Genomic DNA, 20243 nt, shown 5'->3' with positions numbered 1-20243 from the left:
TTCATCGCAACCGTTTCCTTTCCCACACACACATTCCAGCTTGAAAGCACACTGTATGAGAGTTCAGGTCGGAAACGCTGTCTGGCCAGTGTCCTTCGCCTAAGGACAAGTAGGTAAAACCTTCCAAAAGCCCCCTCTTCCGGCTTCTCAAGTTCACTGTTGTCCCCCCACCCACACCCCCCTGTACTCGGCAATTCTCAGCCCCAAAGCAGGAGCGTTTGTTTCCCTGAGTAGGGCGCCTTAAAGATTCCTCTCCTCGAGTTCCCTGTCTACGGAGGCCAGAGGTTTGGGCATCCGCACAGGTCGAGCCTCCTTGTGCCCCTACACTCGGGTTGCAAAGGACGACAGCATCACTGCTGTATATTCCCCATCGCTAAGAAGCACATCCTGTAAGCCTCTGCGCCAGAACGGGCTGTCGTCGGCGGCTTCGGGTTCAGGTGAGGCACCCTACGGGAGTTTTACGCCCAGGAGCTGGGGACCTTCTCTCCGGGGCTGGGCCGGGCAGGGCCGGGCAGGTGCAGCACCCGGGCGCGCGCCTCCTCCCGCCGCGCACTGAGCATGCTCAGCCCGGCTGCGCGCGGGCTCCCGCCCTCCCCGAGTCTCTCCTGGCTCCACGCGTCTCCGCCTCCTTGAGGCTGAGGAGCCGGCTGCTTGAACTCTGCCGCGCCGGGTTTTTTGAGCTGCCGGGAGCGCTGGGAGGGAGGAGAGCGCGGCACCAGACGGAGCACCGGGTTCAACACCAGGATTGGTCGCAAGTAGGGAGCTTTCGCCACTACAGCGGGACCCTCGGGCTGTGCCGACGCCGTTTCCTAGGAGGCTGTAGCGGGAGCTGCGCTCAGGTGCGGAGGTAAGTGAGGCGCGAGCAGGCAGGGTCAGCTTCAGCCGGGCGCGTGCTGCCCCGGGCGCTCCGGCTTTCGGGTTTTGAGGGAAGACGTGGTCCTCGGAGGCTGCGGAGTGAAAAGGGGCTTCCTGGGGCACCCACTCCTGCAGGGCTGGACGGGGTCTGTGGGCCATACTGCCTTGAGCCCGGCAGCCCTGCGGGGTCGGCGCAGCTGGAACTGAGCGCCCTGAATCCGCGAGGAGGCAGGGCACCCACGACGCCACCTTCACCCCACGGCGACCCTTCTTTTTAGTCAGAAAATAAGTTTGTTGCGCTGCAAGGCAGCCACAGAACAAGTAGCCTGGAGCGCGTAATGCTTCAGGAATCGTTAAGATCAGCTTCTCCAACTGGTTCAGGCTATTGCCCCCTCTCCGTGCGTGCTGGCAAGTTTCCTTCTGATGTTGATACCCGGGGGCTCCGATTGCCCAAGCTGTGCAGCCTACGTTAGAGAAAGGCGGACTTGAGCTGGTGTTTGAAGGGATTTAGGACCTAAGGGAGCCGGAGCCGGTAGCGGTGGTGGAAGGAGCCCTGTTGGAACAGACCCTGATTTTGGTGGTGCCCACTGTGTGCCAGGCTCCTTGCTAAACGCCGGGGGTACAGCGGCGAATCCAGCTCCCCGCTCTTGTGCACGTACCTGGTATACCCAGGCTCTGCCCAGGGAACTTGTAGGGGTGGCGTAATAATCTCCAGTAACTTCGGGGTGGGGGGCGGTTTGCAGTTTCTTTTAAAGCGTGGCAAAGACAACTGCCTTGTAGCCTCCTCGGACCCAGATGTCAACGAGATGTGCGCCAGGCACCCCGCAGACACCAACCCGCACTCTCCTTCTGGGAAGGAGGGCTCAAAACCTACCTGCCTTTTCTCCCTGTGATTCGTTTGTATATTCTATTATTTATGAACGGTGTGGAGGTGAGGGTAAGAGGACGTGGGCTGTTCAATCTTTCTGAACCAGTCAGGGAGTCTGATGCATTAGAATATTTTGCAGCACAGCGGATTTCCAGCAAGGAGGCTGCTTCGCGCAACGCGAAGCTAAGGAGGTTGGTTGCTGGCTGGGGTCTCCAGATTTGTAGCGAAAAGGTTTGCGGGGATAGTGTAGGGCAAATCAGTGTGACTGATCACTTAGGGTGGGTGGTCTGCGTAGAGGTGGGGTCGTGAATCTTGGGGTGCGTTGGAGGTTTGTTTGCAAGGAGGAGCTTCTGGAAGGAAAGCTCCGGGAACTTTTTCTAGTTTTCCTACTGAAATCAACATAGGGGCGGGGACATGTTTGTCTGAATTACTATCTTTTAATGGCTTGGGAAGCATCTGCAGCTTCTTGTGACGGGAGCTGGATATTTCAAAGAATAATTCCACGTAATTGATTTGTTTGGACACTTACAGTAATAATTTGGAATGAGCTTTTTGTATTTTGAGGTTTATGCCCTTTAGTAAGGAGTGGAGTCGATTTCCAGCAGGCAGGTCCCCGGAGGAGCATTTATATTCGGGTCAATTAGCAAGTTTGTTCTGTCTCTACCCAAGTGGGTGAAAAAGAACATCGTGTCATGGAGACAGACACCTGGAGGTGATTTTTTTTGTGGCATTTATGAGAAAATTCACATTTCACCCATAACTTTTTTCTTGCCATCTTCATCTTGATTTCATTCAAGACTTAGGTTAATCTCCACAATAGGTGGTGGGAGTGTTAGATTGCTAAGAATCAAAAACAAGTTCCATCATTTTTGCCACGTTATAAAATGCTCTTGATTTTTGTTTGTTTAAAGTTTAAACCAACTTCAGCTGCTCTGGATTGATAAGAAGGGATCACGATGATAAACCTCATTATGGACCCTGTCAGGTTGGAGGCGAGCACAGAGAAACCGACCTTTTAAAATTAGGGACTAAGACCAGTAAGAGAAAAGACCTATTGTTTAAGGGTGCAGGTCGGAGCCATATGGAAGTTTCAGCAGAGGGAGATTTTCTTTTTGGTAGCCTTTATGAAAACAGTTTTCTTTAACTTGGGGGAGTTTGTCTCCTTGAGTCAGCTCAACATCTCTCTAAATAGTCATTACATATTGGTGGGACATCAAATAGAAAGCTTATCAAATAATCTTAGCTTTTTTTTTTTTTTATCATCCATTTATTTTACCTAGTTCTCTGTCTTCTTCTTATTCAGAAGTAGGTCTTCTAATTATTTTCCCTCTAAGTACTAAATCTTTTGACTAGGAGTTTTCTTCTGAAAGGTACACAGGACATCTGTTACTTCAATTTATTTCTTAAAAAAACATAAAGGTAACCTGAATAATTAAGCTTCTCAGCAGAAAACTCCCCTTTATAGTTCCTAATTATCTGCCCAGTTTAACTTGTTGGGTTCTTCTGTGTTATATTCAAAGACATAGATAGAATATACATTAGTTTCAGTCTTGGTTTTTATTTAAAGAATTTAATCTTTTGTGAAAACATGTTTTTATATGATTTTAATTGAATTAGTCTATTTTTGTATGGTAAGCAGAGAGATGTCTGTATACACAGATGTGGTAAGCTTTGTTATTTTCATTTTTTCCATAACACAGTATCTTAAGTCTGGTGAGGGAAACCAGATTTATTACCTAGACTTATTAGTCCTTATTTATTTTTTTCCTCTTACATGCTATCAGAAGAAAATTTGTCCATACTCACTAAAATTTATTAATGTTATACATATATACTAATATGTTGATATTACTACTTAGGAAATATATACAGCAAAAGCTAAAGGATAAATAAAGCAAAAAATATGAAGCAGAAGTTCTAATATTTTTATGGATTCCAGTGATTTGCTCTGCATTGCCCTCGGGTGTATTCTCCACTTTGGAAATCCCTGATGGTTTGTGGAGTTTTTACCTTTCTTTTCTTACCTATGGCTTTGCCATTCACTGTCTTTGGTATGGTAGCCAGTTGAAAAACTGCTAGAAATCTGTGTCTCCTGTAACAGATGGGTTAAGAGCACTGTTTCCTGGTCATGAGCACATATGTGGACAAAATGACGCAGAAGAGATGAATGTGATATTAGGGATCATCCTGGATCTCCCAAATTAGATATACAGAAGGAAAAAAAAATGAGGTTTTAACTTAAAGACTGAAGTTTCCGTGGTTAAAAAGTGAGGAAACCGGGAAGAGTGAGGAAACCGGGAAGAGTGAGGAAAAGAAAGACATTGTCCATGTTGCAGTATTGTGTGGAGGGTGGAAAGATCAAAAACCTTACAGCAGATTAACCTGGATGTGACCCTACCACTTCTTACATTCATGATGTTGGACAATATAGTTCCATAACTTTTTTGAGTCTCACTTTCCTTAGCTATAAAATTGGGATAACATTAAGTTTCAAGGCATCATTGTAGGAATTAAACGTGAGAGTATAGGTATAGAGCTTACCTCTGTTAGCGTAGGCAGGTTAACAGCTGTAACAAATGAATCCAAAGTGTACTTCTTCAAACATGAAATATTCTCATTCATGTTAAGTTCCCAACTGGATGATCCTGGCAGCATTCCTCCAAGACCTCTGTCTTCTTCAGCAGAGTCACCATGCTCATCTTTATGCATCAAAGTACTGGAAGGAAAAAGACTTGGAGAACATTAATTGCTTAGACTTGCAAACCATACATATAACTTTTGCTTTCATTCCATTGGCCAGAACTCACCTGTATGTAAATGAATCTTACTATAAGGGAGGCTGGGGAATGTAGTATAACTGTGTTTCAAGGAATGAGAAGAACAGTTGGGGGAACAGCTAGCATTTCTGACACTCTGTTACTCTGTGTAATATTTCCTCCATTTTCAGTAAATATTATTTACCTTTCCTTCCCCCAACTACCTGGTTTTCCTGGCAGAAAAAAAACCAGGACAATTATAAGGAAATACTTTTCTAAGCACTTCGCCCTCCTCGGTAGGTATTGTCTATGTTGTATAAATAAGGAAAACTTGGCTTAGAGAAATTAAGTCGTTTGCTCAACATAGCCAGTAAGTGGCAGAGCTGGGATTTGAACCAGTTCTCTGGCTCTAGAGTTGATTTTCTTAACAGCTTCATTATACTACTTATTTATTCTTGCCTTAATACTTTTGTTAGGTTGCCATTGGACCACTTTTTCTTTTTGTCTATATAAAAAAGTTGGAGGAGAATTAAAAAATCCCAAAGAAGAAAAAAGATTGTATCTAATCTAAAATGTAATGGCGTGTAATTAGATATGATACAGGTTTATCTTGAATACTTACTTGAATCAGGTATTTAAAGTAAGACTCTCCACCACAATGCTTTTTTACTTCTGATAAACAAATTACCAGAGTCTATGCCCTGAATTATATCCTTTCTCTTGGGCTTTCGTTGTGGGAATTCTTGGCTGCCATTTTTATGCTGCAGTATGTGAAGATAAATTCCTCCTCACTTCTTAGCCTAAGTAAATATCCTTTCTGGCAAATTCATAGCTAAAATATTCTCCTCTGATCTTCCTTTTGATCAAAAGCATTGTTTTTCATCAACATTCCCAGCTCCCAAGAAAGAAAGCTCTTCTCTTGTTCTTTCAGCTTTGCAAAACTTTGTGAGCATTTACTGCACGACTAAAGGTACCTCTCCCAATAATCCTAGCATCCTAGAAAAGAAAAATGATCCCTTTTGGTCTTGTCCTGTTATCTTGTCCCACTTATATTAGAGAATCCGCCTCATCTCACCTTTCCTCTGTATTTGTCCTTTGTAAAAATACCTCTCACAGTTTTGTTTCCAAGCAGTTATAGTAGAGATGTGAGGTGGTTAATAGTGAGAGTGTACTTTCTGCCAACACAATTCATTTTCCAGTATTTTAAGTCATTTTTGTCTTCTTGTTCAGCATGTATTTGTGGCATCTTCCCAATTAATTAATGACACATATGTTCTTACCATGGAGGTGGGCAGATATACTTGCATGCTTATCAGTCAGCTCTTTCTCAAAAGACCCTGTTCATTTCCTAACTTTCCCTGAACCTTTTAAGAAATACACTTTATTTTTTTTTCCCTAAATTTACCTTGCTTCCAAATTTCCTCACACCCACACCATTTATATGTGTGTAAGTCCCTTTTTATAATTTAATGGGGATAACAGGACAGAGAGGTTTCAACTTACTTACTATCGTATTTTCAGACTCCGAGTGAACAGAGTCCCACAGGACCTCACGAAAAGCTAACTCTAGCTGCTGTAACAGGTAAACTCTAAATTTTCAGTGACATAAAATGCTTCTATTCTTGCTCATGTGGGGTAGTTCAATACTCACAACATAGTTCTGATTGAATGGCTTCCCATGGGGTCATTTGAGAAGTCAGGTTCCTTGTCTTCTGGCTTCATCCTCTGCTAAGACCCTGGGGTCCTCCTTCTTCAGACAAGGTATATGGGGTGTGAGGAGGGAAATGACCTGACAAGTTTCACAAGTGGTTTTTATAGGCCTGCATTGAGAGTGGTTATCATGTCTTCTGCCCACATTCCATTAGACAGAACTCTCTTACATGGCTGTTCCTCTCTGTATGGGAAGCTAAGAAAAGGAGTCACTCTGAGTGCCCAGAAAACAGGTATGGTGAATAACTGGCAGATTTTTCAATAAATGGTCACTTACAGATTTCTTTTACAGGAATGTGAGATTGCCAGCCAGTTCTCTATTTTCCTCTCTCTAGGTGTAGAAAAAGGAGTGTGTCTGTGTCTCTGTGGCGTGTGTGTTTGTGTGTGTGTATAGGTTATTTGCCTGGTAAATGCCTATTTCCTTTTTTCCTTTTAATGTTGGCCTTTGTTACTATCCCATTCTAGTATTTGTTTTAGGACTTTATTTATAAATTTCTTTGGGGTGTGGGAGGAGCAGAGCGGGAGGGAGAGAGAGAGAAAGAGTCTCCAGCAGACTCTGTGCTCAGTGCAGATCCTGAAGTGGGGTTTGATCTCAAGATCCCCTGAGATCACGATCTGAGCCTAAACCAGGAGTTGGATGCTTAATCAAGTGAGCCACCAAGGTACCCCTTAAGACCTTATTTATTTGTTTATTTATATTTATATATTTTAAAAAATATTTTATTTATTTATTTGACAGAGAGAGAGATCATAAGCAGGCAGAGAGGCAGGCAGAGAGAGGGGGGAAGCTGAGCTCTCTGCTGAGCAGAGAGCCCGATGCGGAGCTTGATCCCAGGACCCTGAGATCATGACCTGAGCTGAAGGCAGAGGCTTAACCCACTGAGCCACCCAGGTGCCCCATGACCTTATTTTTTAAAAATTTAAATTCAATACATATAATACATCATTAGTTTTGGATCTTATTTATTTTTTTTTTTAAGATTTTATTTATTTGTCAGAGAGAGAGGGAGAGAGAGCAAGCACAGGCAGACAGAATGGCAGGCAGAGGCAGAGGGAGAAGCAGGCTCCTGCTGAGCAAGGAGCCCGATGCGGGACTCGATCCCAGGATGCTGGAATCATGACCTGAGCCGAAGGCAGCTGCTAAACCAACTGAGCCACCCAGGCGTCCCGGATCTTATTTTTTAAGAGCAGATTTATAACAAAATTTAGAGGATAGTCCAGAGATTCTCTATATACTTCTGCTCCCAGACATTATCAACATCACTCATCAGAGTGATACATATTTTACTCAGGATGAACCTACACTGACATCATAATCACCCTAAGTTCATAGTTTACCTTAAGATTCACCGTTGGTGTGACAATTCTATGGGTTTGGACAAATACATGTATGATGACATATAGCCATCACCATAGTATCATACAGAGTATTTTCACTGCCGTAACACTTCTCTATATTCTGCCTATTCATATCTCCCTCTCTTTCATTTCTTTCTAGTGCTCAAGAGTATTCCATCGTCTGGTTCCATCCCATTTTTAGTGTGTATGGTCTGGGTGAAGCTCTTATTTCTTAGAGTTAGGATTGAAACATGCTCTGCTACTTACGAAAGAGTATTGGCTTTCCCTATCCACAGTAATTGTTTCCAGAAAGGGCATGTGGCACAGTGAGAATGACTGCAAAGAAGTGAGATCTTTTGCTGCTTGTAATAAGTCAGTTTCCCAGTCAAGAATCACTTGGCATGGGGGCGCCTGGGAGGCTCAGTGGGTTAAAGCCTCTGCCTTCGGCTCAGGTCATGATCCCAGGTTTCTGGGATCAAGCCCCGCATCCGGCTCTCTGCTCGGCGGGGAGCCTGCTTCCCTTCCTCTCTCTCTCTGCATGCCTCTCTGCCTACTTGTGATCTCTGTCTGTCAAATAAATTAAAAAACAAAACAAAACAAAAAAAAACCTTAAAAAAAAAAAGAATCACTTGGCATCCCCCTGCCAAGGCACATATAGTCATCACTAAATCATAAAGTGAAAGCTGTCATTTCTTCAAAGCCCATCTCTGAAGAACTACGGAGGGAAGTGGAAGTTAAAACCATATCCTCATGCTTAATTTCCTTTTATGAGAATACTTTCGGTCCGTCCTAGATGGTGTTTTCCTTTCCATTTACACTTCCCTGTTGTTATCCCCTTTCCAGGTTTGCAGTCTAGGTGCCCACCCTGGAACCTGACCAGTGATTTTTTTGCATGCCTTTGTTTGCATTGCCTTTGTGTCTGTTCTACCTTTGTCATCTTTCTCCACCATGTTTATTACAGTTTGCATAATGCTCAGCTCAATTGCCACTCTATTAACCCTCTTTCAATATTACTAAGGAATGATTGCCTTTTCTGTATGGACTCTTATTTATTTATTTTTTCCATGCCACTGATATAACACTTATTATGAAGGTGATCAGCCCTCCTAGTTTTCCCAAGACTGAGGGATTCCTAGGCTGTTGAACATTCAGTGTTAAAACCAGTAAAGTATTGGGCAAATTGGGACATTCATTGCCCTACCCAGTACATTGTAATGTTACTCAGTACCATGAGAGTTCCTTGAGAGAGTGGATAAGGGCTTGAAATTTGGAGTCATAGATTTCTCACCAGTCCTAAATCCATTTTGCACTATCCGTGTAATTATGTCATAGCAAGTTACCTACCTTTTCTAGATTTCAGTTTTATTAGCTGCGTAATGGGAAGATACACATTTTGTAGGGTTGTTCAGATAATTAAAAGACATAGTAAGCTAAATGACTTAGTTTATTGATGGACAAATCTTAAAACTTGGATAGTCCTTAAAGGCACAGGAGTTTTATGAAGATTATGTGGAATACTGCTTGTAAAGTACTTAGTTTAGTGCCTAAATCTTAGTAAGCTTCCAATAAACAGATTTTAATTGATTAGTAATATTCATTTTGGATATCTCTTGGTAAAACATGGTAGACACCAAAGATACAATTAACTCAGAAAATACATCTTCATGGAATGTTAATGATATTGCCAGGAGTTTGAGGAACAGACAAGTCCCTGAGAGTAATTAGGAAATACTTAAGAAAGATTTTTTTTTAAAAATTTTCTTGTTTAAAACTTAAAAAAGCAGGAATTGGCTGTAAGATTAGTTCCTTTTTAGACAAGGTTTTATTTATTTATTCTTTTTCTGGCTTATATGAAGCCAGAGTCAGCTGTTTTTGTAGTTTGGAAAGAGAAAATATTTTCCATATTTGGACAGGGTCAATTTCAGGCCCTAACACTTAAAATATGCATTTATCACTATTAATTAAATAAAAGTAGTACACTTCTGGGAAGGGAGTATGGTTCAGGAGAAAATGAGGGTTAGGAGAGCAGAAGCACTGCTGATTCCATAATGACCTGGAGATTTTTTTAAAAAAATGCATACAGAAGTCTCTTTTGTTTATACCATGGTAAAATATATTCTCCATCTTTGAGTTGAACTTTTGTGTGTAAATATTTGTGCCTTGCACAATTGTCCTAATAGGAACCTTGATAATTCATGTTTCCTGTGCCTTTTAGGTTTGTTATGGAAATTTCCAGTGAGGACAGGTGATGTAAGTGTGCTTATGCTGAAATAGGTCCAGTTTGTAGGAGAAGAAAAGTGAAAAAAATAATGACATGACTCAAATCCTCAAATGTGTTTTATGAGGCTTGATTCTAGGCACACTGCCATCATTTTCAGTTGTACAAATTTGTATTATCTGTATTATGATTGCTCTTCAATTATGAAATATAAATATGAATATTTTTTGCCTTTAGTGACTCATTTGATTAGCTGTTAGCTAGCTATTGATTCTAGACTTCTCACAGATGAGCGAATTAATTACAAATCCAAGGACTACTTTTACTGCATTTAATTAGGTGAATGACATCCTTAAAAAAAAAATGTTTACCTAGGTCACATTTCTTTTTTTAATTTTTTTTTCAAGATTTATTTATTTATTTGAGAGAGATAGAGAGTGGAGAGATGGGGTAGAGAGAGAGGGAGAGAGAATCTTAAGGAGACTCTCTGTTGAGCGTGGAGGCCAAAGTGGGGCTCTATCTCATGTCCCTAAGATCATGACCTAAACTGAAATCAAGAGCTGGCCACTTAACTGACTGAGACACCCAGGGCCCAGGTCACATTTTGAATTCCTAGTAAAAATTAGAATACAAACATGGTTATATATAGAATTCTTGGAACTAAGTAGTTATAAATAGAAGTTTATCTTTAATGGTAGTTTTTTTTCTTTTTAAATGGGAATCTCTTTAAAAATATTCCTTTACCTTTTAAACGGGTGGCTGAACATATTCATTTACTTCTTGATGACACAGGATCACCATGATGAACATAGAATAGTAGTTTAGACTAGAACATGGGCCTTTGATGCAGACAGACCTAGATTTGTTCTGTCACTTACCAGCTGTGTGATCTTGAACATGTTCTTAACCCTTCCTAAGGCAGTTTTAAAAATCTGTGAGAAGTTGAATATGCCTATCTTACAGAGATGTTGTGAACGTTAACTGATAAATTGTTTAAGAATAGTACAGTGTTCATGGCACATTCTAAGTAATAAGCAAATTAGCTTTATACTATGATCTTTGCAATTTATACAGAACATAGTACACATGGATGCTTTATATATTTGTTGAACCACTTCATGTTTTTTATATATATATATATATATATATATATATATATATATATATATATATATTTCATGTTATATATATATATACACACACACTGTGTAGCAGGATCCCAACAAGTGCAGCTGAGATGTGGGTACCTCTGTGTGCTTTCTGATGCCTTTTGATGGTCATAATTGATTCCTTAGTTTAGTGAACTAGCCATTTCTATTTGCTGTTTCTTACTGTTTCTGAACTAGAATAATGAAATATACAAGCCATTCCAAGTATATTTAATAGTTTGAGTAGATTCTGAAAGAGGCTCTGAAGGGCCTTTTCTTTTTTTCTCCTTACCTGCAGCTCCCCGCCCCCCAGCCCCTCTCCACCCCAACAGACGCTTTTGGTGACAGAATAGTATGGGTGTTTCACATTTTCTCTGTTCTCAGTTTCACCTTTTCCTACATCCTGACTGAGGATCTGAGAGGTAAAGTGTTACTGCAGTACAGTAGAAATAGAAAATTACCTGCCTTGATAACATTGTCATATGTGTTGGTGATATGCTTTGCAGCAGAATCACCTTTGTGAAGATTCCTGTGATATAGGTGTGGAATGTTGACCGTTTTACCTGCAGTACAAGAAACTTAGTTCAAAAGTCTGTATGGGGGTGCCTGGGTGACTCAGTGGGTTAAGCCTCTGCCTTCGGCTCAGGTTATGGTCTCAGGGTCCTGGGATTGGCTCCACATCAGGCTCTCTGCTCAGTGGGGAGCCTACTGCCCCTTCTCTCTCTGCCTGCCTCTCTGCCTACTTGAGATCTCTGTCTGTCAAATAAATAAATAAAATCTTAAAAAAAAAATCTGTACTATGAGCACATTGTCTTTACTGAATGAAGTCATTCTCTTTTATTTACTTTAGCACATTTCTAGGTTTCATTTACCAGTTAGTAGTTTCTTAAAATTCCTAGTGTTTCCCCTCCATTTTCTTTTTTGAACCTGATGGTCAGAATTCAAGACACTGCAACAATTCTAGATATTATTGAGGTAGTGGTAACCTCTGTATATGCACTATGTAACATGGAGGTATCATGAATTCACAGTTCCAATAACTATTCACTTTATTAATAGCAATTTACCAGCATATTGTAGTGTAGAGTCCGAGCTATAATTGAAATAAGCACTGTTCTTAAAATGTTACTGTTATTTAGAGTAGCAGTTTTCTGTTCTTCTGAATTAATAAACTTTTACAAATTTTAGTGGTTTTCTTACAATGTAGCTCCTTAAATGAGTATTTCAAGATTAACTCTTTTTTTTTTTTTTTTTTAAAGATTTTGTTTTTAAGGGATTCCTATGCCCACTGTGAGGCTAGGACTCACAATCCTGAGATCAAGAGTTGCAAATGCTCCACCAACTGAGCCAGGCAGGTGCCCTATGAAGGCTAACTCTTAAGAAAAGGAACATAATATAATGCACATCCCAAAATGATGAATTCTGTATTTTAGGTTAATATTCAGTCTCTGCAGGTGGAATACACTATTTTATATGATGTAAAAGAGAGGCTATAGGCATACTTGGTGATTCGGTATGATCTGATGACTGAAATATTAGTGTGAGTTATATAACCTCTTCCAGCTTTATTTTCCCACCTGTATAATGGGGATATTATTGTAGGGTTGTGAAGACTAAAATGAATTAATCATATATACACATAGCCTAGTGCCAGGCACATAATTAGACCATTCCTCAAATTGCAAAGTTTATTATTATGATTGTATTCTTTTTATACATTTATTCAGTATGATGCCTATGTTGATGAGACATGTGAAAGTTATTATTTATGAACTTGAAATTTCATTCTTCCAAAACACTCAATAAAGTGATTTATGTTTGTTCCTGTGTCTTTATCCATGGATAGATATTATGATCTCTCTTGACTCTATAGAAACAGAGGAAGGCAACATTTCCATAGTGTGTTGTTTTATCTTTGACTATTACAGGGAGCCAGTGTATCAGAACTGAAATGTGATTAGCACTATTTGAAATTTCATTTTGGAGAAATGGTTTTGGCTATGGTTAAGAGTCTTGTTTATTAAAAAGAATGAATTATCCAATAGGCTCTGTATACTTTTTACTTCAGCTATAGTCTATCTTGCCATGTTGCAAAAGGAAATGCTGACATGTGATAGAGTAGAAATATAAAAATGTTTCAAGTTGCTCTCCATCAAATGTGATTGAAATTTTTCAAAAGATTTACACATTTTTTTTTTGTTTATAATAGTGACGTTACTCAGAAATGAATTTCTGTTTTTTTTTTTTTTTTTCTGGAGAAGAGCAGCTTTTTTATGCGTCTTTGTATTTCAAAACTTAGCAAATGTAACATAATGACTGGTGTATTATTAATATGCCTACAATGAAGGAGTTTTACTTATTTGAAGAGAAACAAATTACTCTTATTTTACTTCCTAATTCTATAACCTTTAAAGCATGAAATATTGTCAGTAACTCTGTTTTGAATGTTTCTCTACTTCCTCCTTGTATATATGTTTAGTGTGGCTTATGGAATTCAAATAATACTTTTATATTGTTTTGTTTATAATTATTTGACATTATTTAGATTCCTTAATTACTTTCATGTTTCTATTTTTTTTTTAACACATGCAAATAAGAACTTACTGGTTTCCATTGTGATTTACATTTTCTCCCTGCTATCTACTAAACTAATTCACATCAGAATCTTAATTCCTTGACATGTTTCCATCCATTACTTCTATCCCATAGAATCTAAGTTTTGGCTTTGTTATGGAAATTAGCCTAACTGCAGGCTTCTAATTGTTAATGCCCTAGTATTTTCTGTCATTTGGTTATTCCCAAAATGCACTGTATACTACAGTTGTTAAGTGATTCTTCAGAGCACCAGACCAAGTTATTTGTGAAAGTCCTAAAGGATACACTTTGAATGGAAAGGATGGTAGAAATCCTGCCATTTCTGCCTTAGGCTTTCAGATGTTAGAAAGAACTATAGAGCGGCGCCTGGGTGGCTCAGTGGGTTAAAGCCTCTGCCTTCGGCTCAGGTCATGATCCCATAGTCCTGGGATTGAGCTCTGCTTCGGGCTCTCTGCTCAGCAGGAAGCCTGCTTCCCCTTCTCTCTCTGCCTGCCTCTCTGCCTACTTGCAATCTCTGTCAAAATAAATAAATAAAATCTTAAAAAAAAAAAAAGAACTATAGAAACACGTTTACATTGATGGATTACATCATCCCAATTACTAGAATTACGTAAATTAAGGGAGTGTAGGGGCGGTTTCCCTTGTATCTAAAAATGATATAATGAATTGTCCATCAATTATTTGAGTTTTCTATTTATCCTCGATGTTATGTACTCTATTTCTTATTGCAAATGAACATCCATTCTAGCAAGGCCTATGTATTCAGTCTGAGTATACAGTCTATAGTTCAGAACAGAACATCATTCATAGAGAAAGTTTGCTCAAGACCTTGATAACCATTGTACTCCATAGATTGGCATTTCCTGGGAACTAGTGAGAAATGCAGTACTGTATCAGGATCTTCATTTTAGCAGGTGTATTCACATTAAAGATTGATAGGCATTGATTTACATCGTATTCTTAACTAACTAAACTAACTGGTTACCTACTGTTAGGCTTAAGTGTGAAGTATATACTCAACATACTTAATTATATATTAAGGACCCAATACTACAGGAATAAAGATAGATACAGTGAAGTTTGGCCAAAGAATGGTCAGAGTCTAGTAGGGTAGAAAGCATATGCATGCGTGCGCGCGCACACACACATACACACACTCAGAAATTCAGGTAGAATAGGTCAACATGAATGGAATAGACAATGAAATCATTGTAGGGAAGCGTTTTCATTTCTTAAGACTGTGTTCTCATCATGTTCTTTTTGAAGGCCTTGGTGGCGGAATATCTCAAGCCATTCTTGCTTATGCTGGGATTAGGAACTCAAGTACAGTATCTACCGTTTTACCCATTAGTGTAATTGATGAACCTTTAGTGAATTTCTACATATCTAGTTTAAAGGATAAACTTTGTGTGCATGAGTGTGTGTGTATGTGTGTGTGTGGAAAGACATGTTAAATATGCTTTCAAGAAGCTTTTTGTTTAGTATGAAAATTCAAAGTATGACGATAGGAGATCTTACGGTGTCAGTTGCATAGAGATTACAGGGAAGACTGGATAATTGATATAAAGTGGGAAGATGGACTGTATTTGCATGTTGTGTTTGGAAAGAGCACTTAAGAAAGATAATATAGGGTGCACAGTGTTATGGCTCACGAGAGAAAAGAGTATCTTCAGAGAATGGCAAAGAGCTGGGTAATGGAGGACCTTAGGGATGTGGGAGTGTAGCAGCAGAGTCCTTGCCTTACACAATTTCATAGGCTAGAATGAGAATGATGCCCCAAGAACTGGGCAGACAACAGATGCATTAGTTGTGACTGTGATTTGTGCATCATAGAATTGTGCGGATTAGCATCTATAGCATGCGAGACAACTTGGGGAATAAGAGAAAATTGGACCATATCCTTTAGACCATAGAAAGCCATTATATGGTTTTAAAGGGCCAGGATGACATCAGATTGTTAAATTTGAAAGATCCATCTGAATTCAATGTGAGATCTGAATGATGTGTCTAGGCTTTTAGATGTATCCCTGCATGATTAGTTCTTATTTCCTGTTCTGGCTCATGGTAATTATGGAGGATAACAGTAAACTGGGTACAAAAGTACATTTTCATTTTATTTATATGAAATATTTATACTTGTTTAATGTATTTCATATTTAAATTCAGTATGCATAGGAATTAATAAGTGATTTGGGGCTTAAATTAGAAAACTCAGAAAATGAGCAAACAACAAAGGTTCTTATGCATATGATGAAAAAAATGCATCTCACAGGTAATTAAGTGATTTTATATTGCAGTATGAAAATAATTGTCTCGTGGCTGTAGGTTACCAAATGGACAATTTCAATTAAGTCTAAGACTTTTTTTTTTTAATTTAAATACTTTTTTATTTGGAATGTCAGAGGTTTACATAGCAAGATGTTCAGGACCCATTTGCTTATCCACCATATTTTCTGGCTTCATTTCATATCTCTTTTCTGTGACCGAGGTATAGTCTTTTGCTAATAGCATTTGCTGTCCTATGATGTTGTTGAAGGGAAATTAATGCTGTTTGACAACATTTCAACTAATAACCATTGATAGTGTAGTGGACATTTTTTCCTTTTAATTCACAGGAACAAGTTTACCTTCTCAACAACAAAATTACTTCCGCTGTTCATAGTCTTATTGGTCAATAAATCCCAAGCCCACTGCCCATACCCACTAGGAAGTGGATGAGGAAGTTTTCTGGTGACTTTCTCAGCCATGCCCTTTCTCTGCCTCAGTATACCAGATGTGCAGGCATGTGACCTGCACTTCTGGATGTTCGGATTATCAGACTCTGTCTCCTTATGTGGAATCTTAAGCTAAGTAATTCAGGATGAAGAAATAGGAAGGTCCATTCATTCATTCATTTAATTTTTGTATTTATTTATTTATTTATTTATTTATTTATTTATTTATTTATTTTTAGTTATTGTCCTGGCTAAACTGCCCAGTGATATCTGCTACTGGGGATTTTTTGGAGCTGCTTGGTTCCCTATTTCTCTCTTCTGTCCCATGATCTGCCCAGATCCTTTTTAGAGAGTCCCTTTTTTCTTAGGTTTTCAGCATTGTTTATTCTTGCTTGCTACCAAAGAAATGTAAAGTTCTCCCAGTATGTTCTCCCAGCATATGCTTGGAGATGTTTCTTACCTGTCACCTACCTGCCTTATGATGTTACCCCTTAATCTTTCTGTTGGGACCTTGTGCAGCACAGACGCATAGGTTACCTTTTGAAGGTTTATTACTTATTAGTTTGACATCTCTCCAGGAACTGGAAAAGTCATCCCCTTGAATAGGCTGTGACATTTTTCAGTTTATGGTAAGTACTCTCATCCTAGGGTTATGCAGAATAGGGAAAGATGGCTGGAAGTTTGGCATCTCTCTGCCTTTCTCTTTTCAGGTTTGGGTAAATGACATCATTCAAAAGGAATTCTAATGTCTCATGCAACCACAGCCACACCTTGCTTCTTCATTAAGCTGTATCTTCTCTGAATAATTCACATAAGCTGCTACCTCTGATATTTCATAACATCACTTAGGTGAAAGTTCCCATCTTGGTCTAGCTGGTACTTAGTGTCTTTTCTACAAATGTGTTTCTGGAGTCTTTTTTTTTTTTTTTTTTAATCATAGTAGGGACCTAAAGCTTAGCTTTTTGGGCATAGCTGAAAACTTGCTAATGCTGGATCTAGATGTGTTGGTATTTGTACTGTTGGACTTCATCTCCATCCAGGATGCCTTATAGCATGAATGTGTCTGAGTTTAACTCAGGTCTGGCATTGTTAATTGGGTTGTACCCCAGGCCAGTGATCTTTTAATACTCTTTCATCTATAGTCACTCACCACTAAACTCTTAGTGACTTTCTGTTAGAAGCAAGGCATTGCAGGAGACCTACTGTTAGAAATAACATTCATTGTCATTAACTTGGAGGTAGAAGGGGGGGGCATGTTTATAGGACTGAGTATAAATTCTCTAGGGTAGATAATACAAAATATGATCCTGAGAAGAACCTTGGCACTTTGGAAGAACATACAGATTTGCAGCCCCACTCTATTGAATCAGAGTCTCTGGGGGATGAGGTTTAGGAAACTATATTTTGAATACACTCCCCATGTGATTCTGATGTTCAGCCAGGTTTGGGAACTAGAGCATGTTCTGCAGAACACTAATTCTTCAAGATATAAATAGATTCCCTTTAAACATGTTTCTTAAGAGAATGAGCTTAGGAAATTTTAAATTTTAAATAGGGTTTTTTATGTTAGTACATTTTAAAATCTTTATATGCTTTGTGAAATACATGTTTCTAAAATTTATTTGAGTAGTGTTGTAGAGTGTTTGGCCTCTATTAACAGAGTACCATAGACTGAGTGCCTTATAAATGACAGAAGTTTATTCCTTACACTTTTGAAGACTGGGAAATTCAGGACCAGATTATTGGCATATTCAGTGTATGGTGAGATCCCACTTCCTGGTTCAAGAACAACCATCACTGTAAATCTCTGGGGTCTTTTTTATACAGGCACTAATCCCATTCATGAGTGCTCTGACTTCATGGCCAAATACCTCTCAGAGGCCCAACTTCCATTTGTCATCATGTGAGGAATAAGGTTTCAGTATTTGAATTTTGACATACTTTCAGTCTGTGGCCACTAAGAAACAATACCTGCCTCTTAAACATGGAATGGTTGTAGTTATCAGCCCTGGCAGATTATTAAAATCATTTAGTTTAGTTTTATCTTTTTTTTTTTTTAAAGATTTATTTATTTATTTATTTGACAGACAGAGATCACAAGTAGGCAGAGAAGCAAGCAGAGAGAGAGAGGAGGAAGCAGGCTCCCTGCTGAGCATAGAGCCTGACGCGGGGCTCGATCCCAGGACCCTGGAATCATGACCCGAGCCGAAGGTAGAGGCTTAACCCACTGAGCCACCCAGGCGCCCCAAGTTTAGTTTTATCTTTTATCTGGAATAAGAATGTGTCCTTGGTAATGGAATTTTTAAAAAGCTTCTGAGATGATTTTATTAAATGCAGCATGGTGTAGGCTACAAAGAGTGAAATATTCTTTGGAATATGGTTTAGGAAATTTTGTCCTACATGTGTGTTTCCTGTCACCCAGTTTTTTAAAATTGTTTTATATCTATCAGTTGGTTTTACTCAATTTATATATGTTTCATGCCATATATTCCAGCATAGGTTTTCAAATTTTTTTTTTTTCTGATTAACTACCTTTTAGGAAGATATACCCCACCCCCCCCATCCGTGGAGACACTCCATCAGAAAAAAAATTATACATTATGCATTATATATTTCATATATATATATATATACACACTTTCTCTGTGTGTGTGTATATATACATTATATACACATTATATATTATATATACACACATATAATACATAATATATACACATATATATACATTATACATTATATATTTTATATATTATATATACATATATGTATTATTATATATGGGTTGTATATGTATATATGGATTGTCTATGTAAATTTTAATCATAATGAGTGACATTAATTGAATACTTAACAAATGTACAGGGAAGTTGTTAAATTCTTTTATTTTATTATCTCATTTAACCTTATGATCATTCTATGAGCTAGGTACTGTGGTGACACCCAGGTCTTAGATGAGAAAACTAAGAGTCAGGGAGATTAAATAACTTGATTCAGGTCATGCAACTATTATATGTCAGTACTGATTTCAGATCCCTAGTATGCCTGTCTGTGACCTAAAGTTTTTAACCAGTTTGGAATCCTGGCTAAGGAAGAGATTTTTATCTTTTATGGTTAAAAGACATCAGCACTTACGCATTGCTTTCAGAATTATATTTTATTTCAGGGATGGTAAATCTTCATAAATTATAGGGGTTTGGGAAGGTATTTCAAATGTTGAGCACCCTTTCTAACTAGGAAGATTTTCAAATAAACACCGGCATATGTGTGTAAACCGAATTTTTGTGGGTATAGTAAATTGGTTATTTGCATATATAAATTGTATATTAATTATTCCGAATGTATTCGAATGTGCAAAATTCACTATATAAATGTATTTTTCATAAAGCTAGGCTTCCAAGTATTGCTAAGCTTCTAGAAAATACTGAGTTTGATAGACTTTTGTTATTCTGGCTATAAATTTAAACAAAGGGAAAAGAATGATTTTGACTGTTGGCAATAAAACTCAGTGGATTTATGTATGGGTTCAAATGCATGCTTATTAGTCACTCAGAAAATGATGTTTCATTTTAAAAGTACATGCCTTTATATCTTATGATGACACTTACAAAGTTTTCCCTTGTATGTCTTTCATTTTGCCAGAGAGGATAAATTGAGTAAATGTAAGTGACAATATAGGGTCTTCTTAATAAAGTGTAAGGGCTACTCTTATGTGTCAGCTTGGCTAGACAACAGTTCACATATTTGGTCAAACACATCTGGATGATACTATGAAGATTTCCTTTTTTTTTTTTAAGGTGAAATTAACACTTAAATCAGGAGACTTTGAATAAAGCGGATCCATAATGTGGGTGGGCCTCATGCATGCAGATGAAGGCCTTAAGAATAACACTGACCATCCCCAAGGGAAAGGGAGTTCCTTCAGCAGACTGCTTTTAAACTGAAGCTGCAACACCAACTCTTCCCTCTGTCTCCTGCCTATAGGTTTCCTACCTAGTCTACAGATTTTGTACTTGACAGCTTCCACTATCATATGTGCCA

General features: G+C 38.7%; 1 protein-coding gene across 5 annotated transcripts in view; it reads left to right on the top strand.

Annotated features, from left to right (window-relative positions):
- The first annotated feature begins 613 nt into the window (after positions 1-613).
- CNTN4 (contactin 4) overlaps positions 614-20243 on the top strand; it is a 963126-nt gene continuing 943496 nt past the window's right edge. For 4 of the 5 annotated variants that reach the window (XM_047746460.1, XM_047746478.1, XM_047746432.1 and 1 more), the window contains exon 1: positions 614-847. The gene's annotated coding sequence lies outside the window, so the exon portion shown is untranslated. The remainder of the gene's footprint in view (positions 848-20243) is intronic. The other variant, XM_047746452.1, reaches the window with a different exon arrangement.

Source organism: Lutra lutra, chromosome 1, assembly GCF_902655055.1.
Source record: "Lutra lutra chromosome 1, mLutLut1.2, whole genome shotgun sequence".
NCBI lineage: Eukaryota > Metazoa > Chordata > Mammalia > Carnivora > Mustelidae > Lutra > Lutra lutra.
The sequence above is the reverse complement of the archived record's forward strand: the minus strand, read 5'-3'. Positions and strand labels throughout refer to the sequence as shown.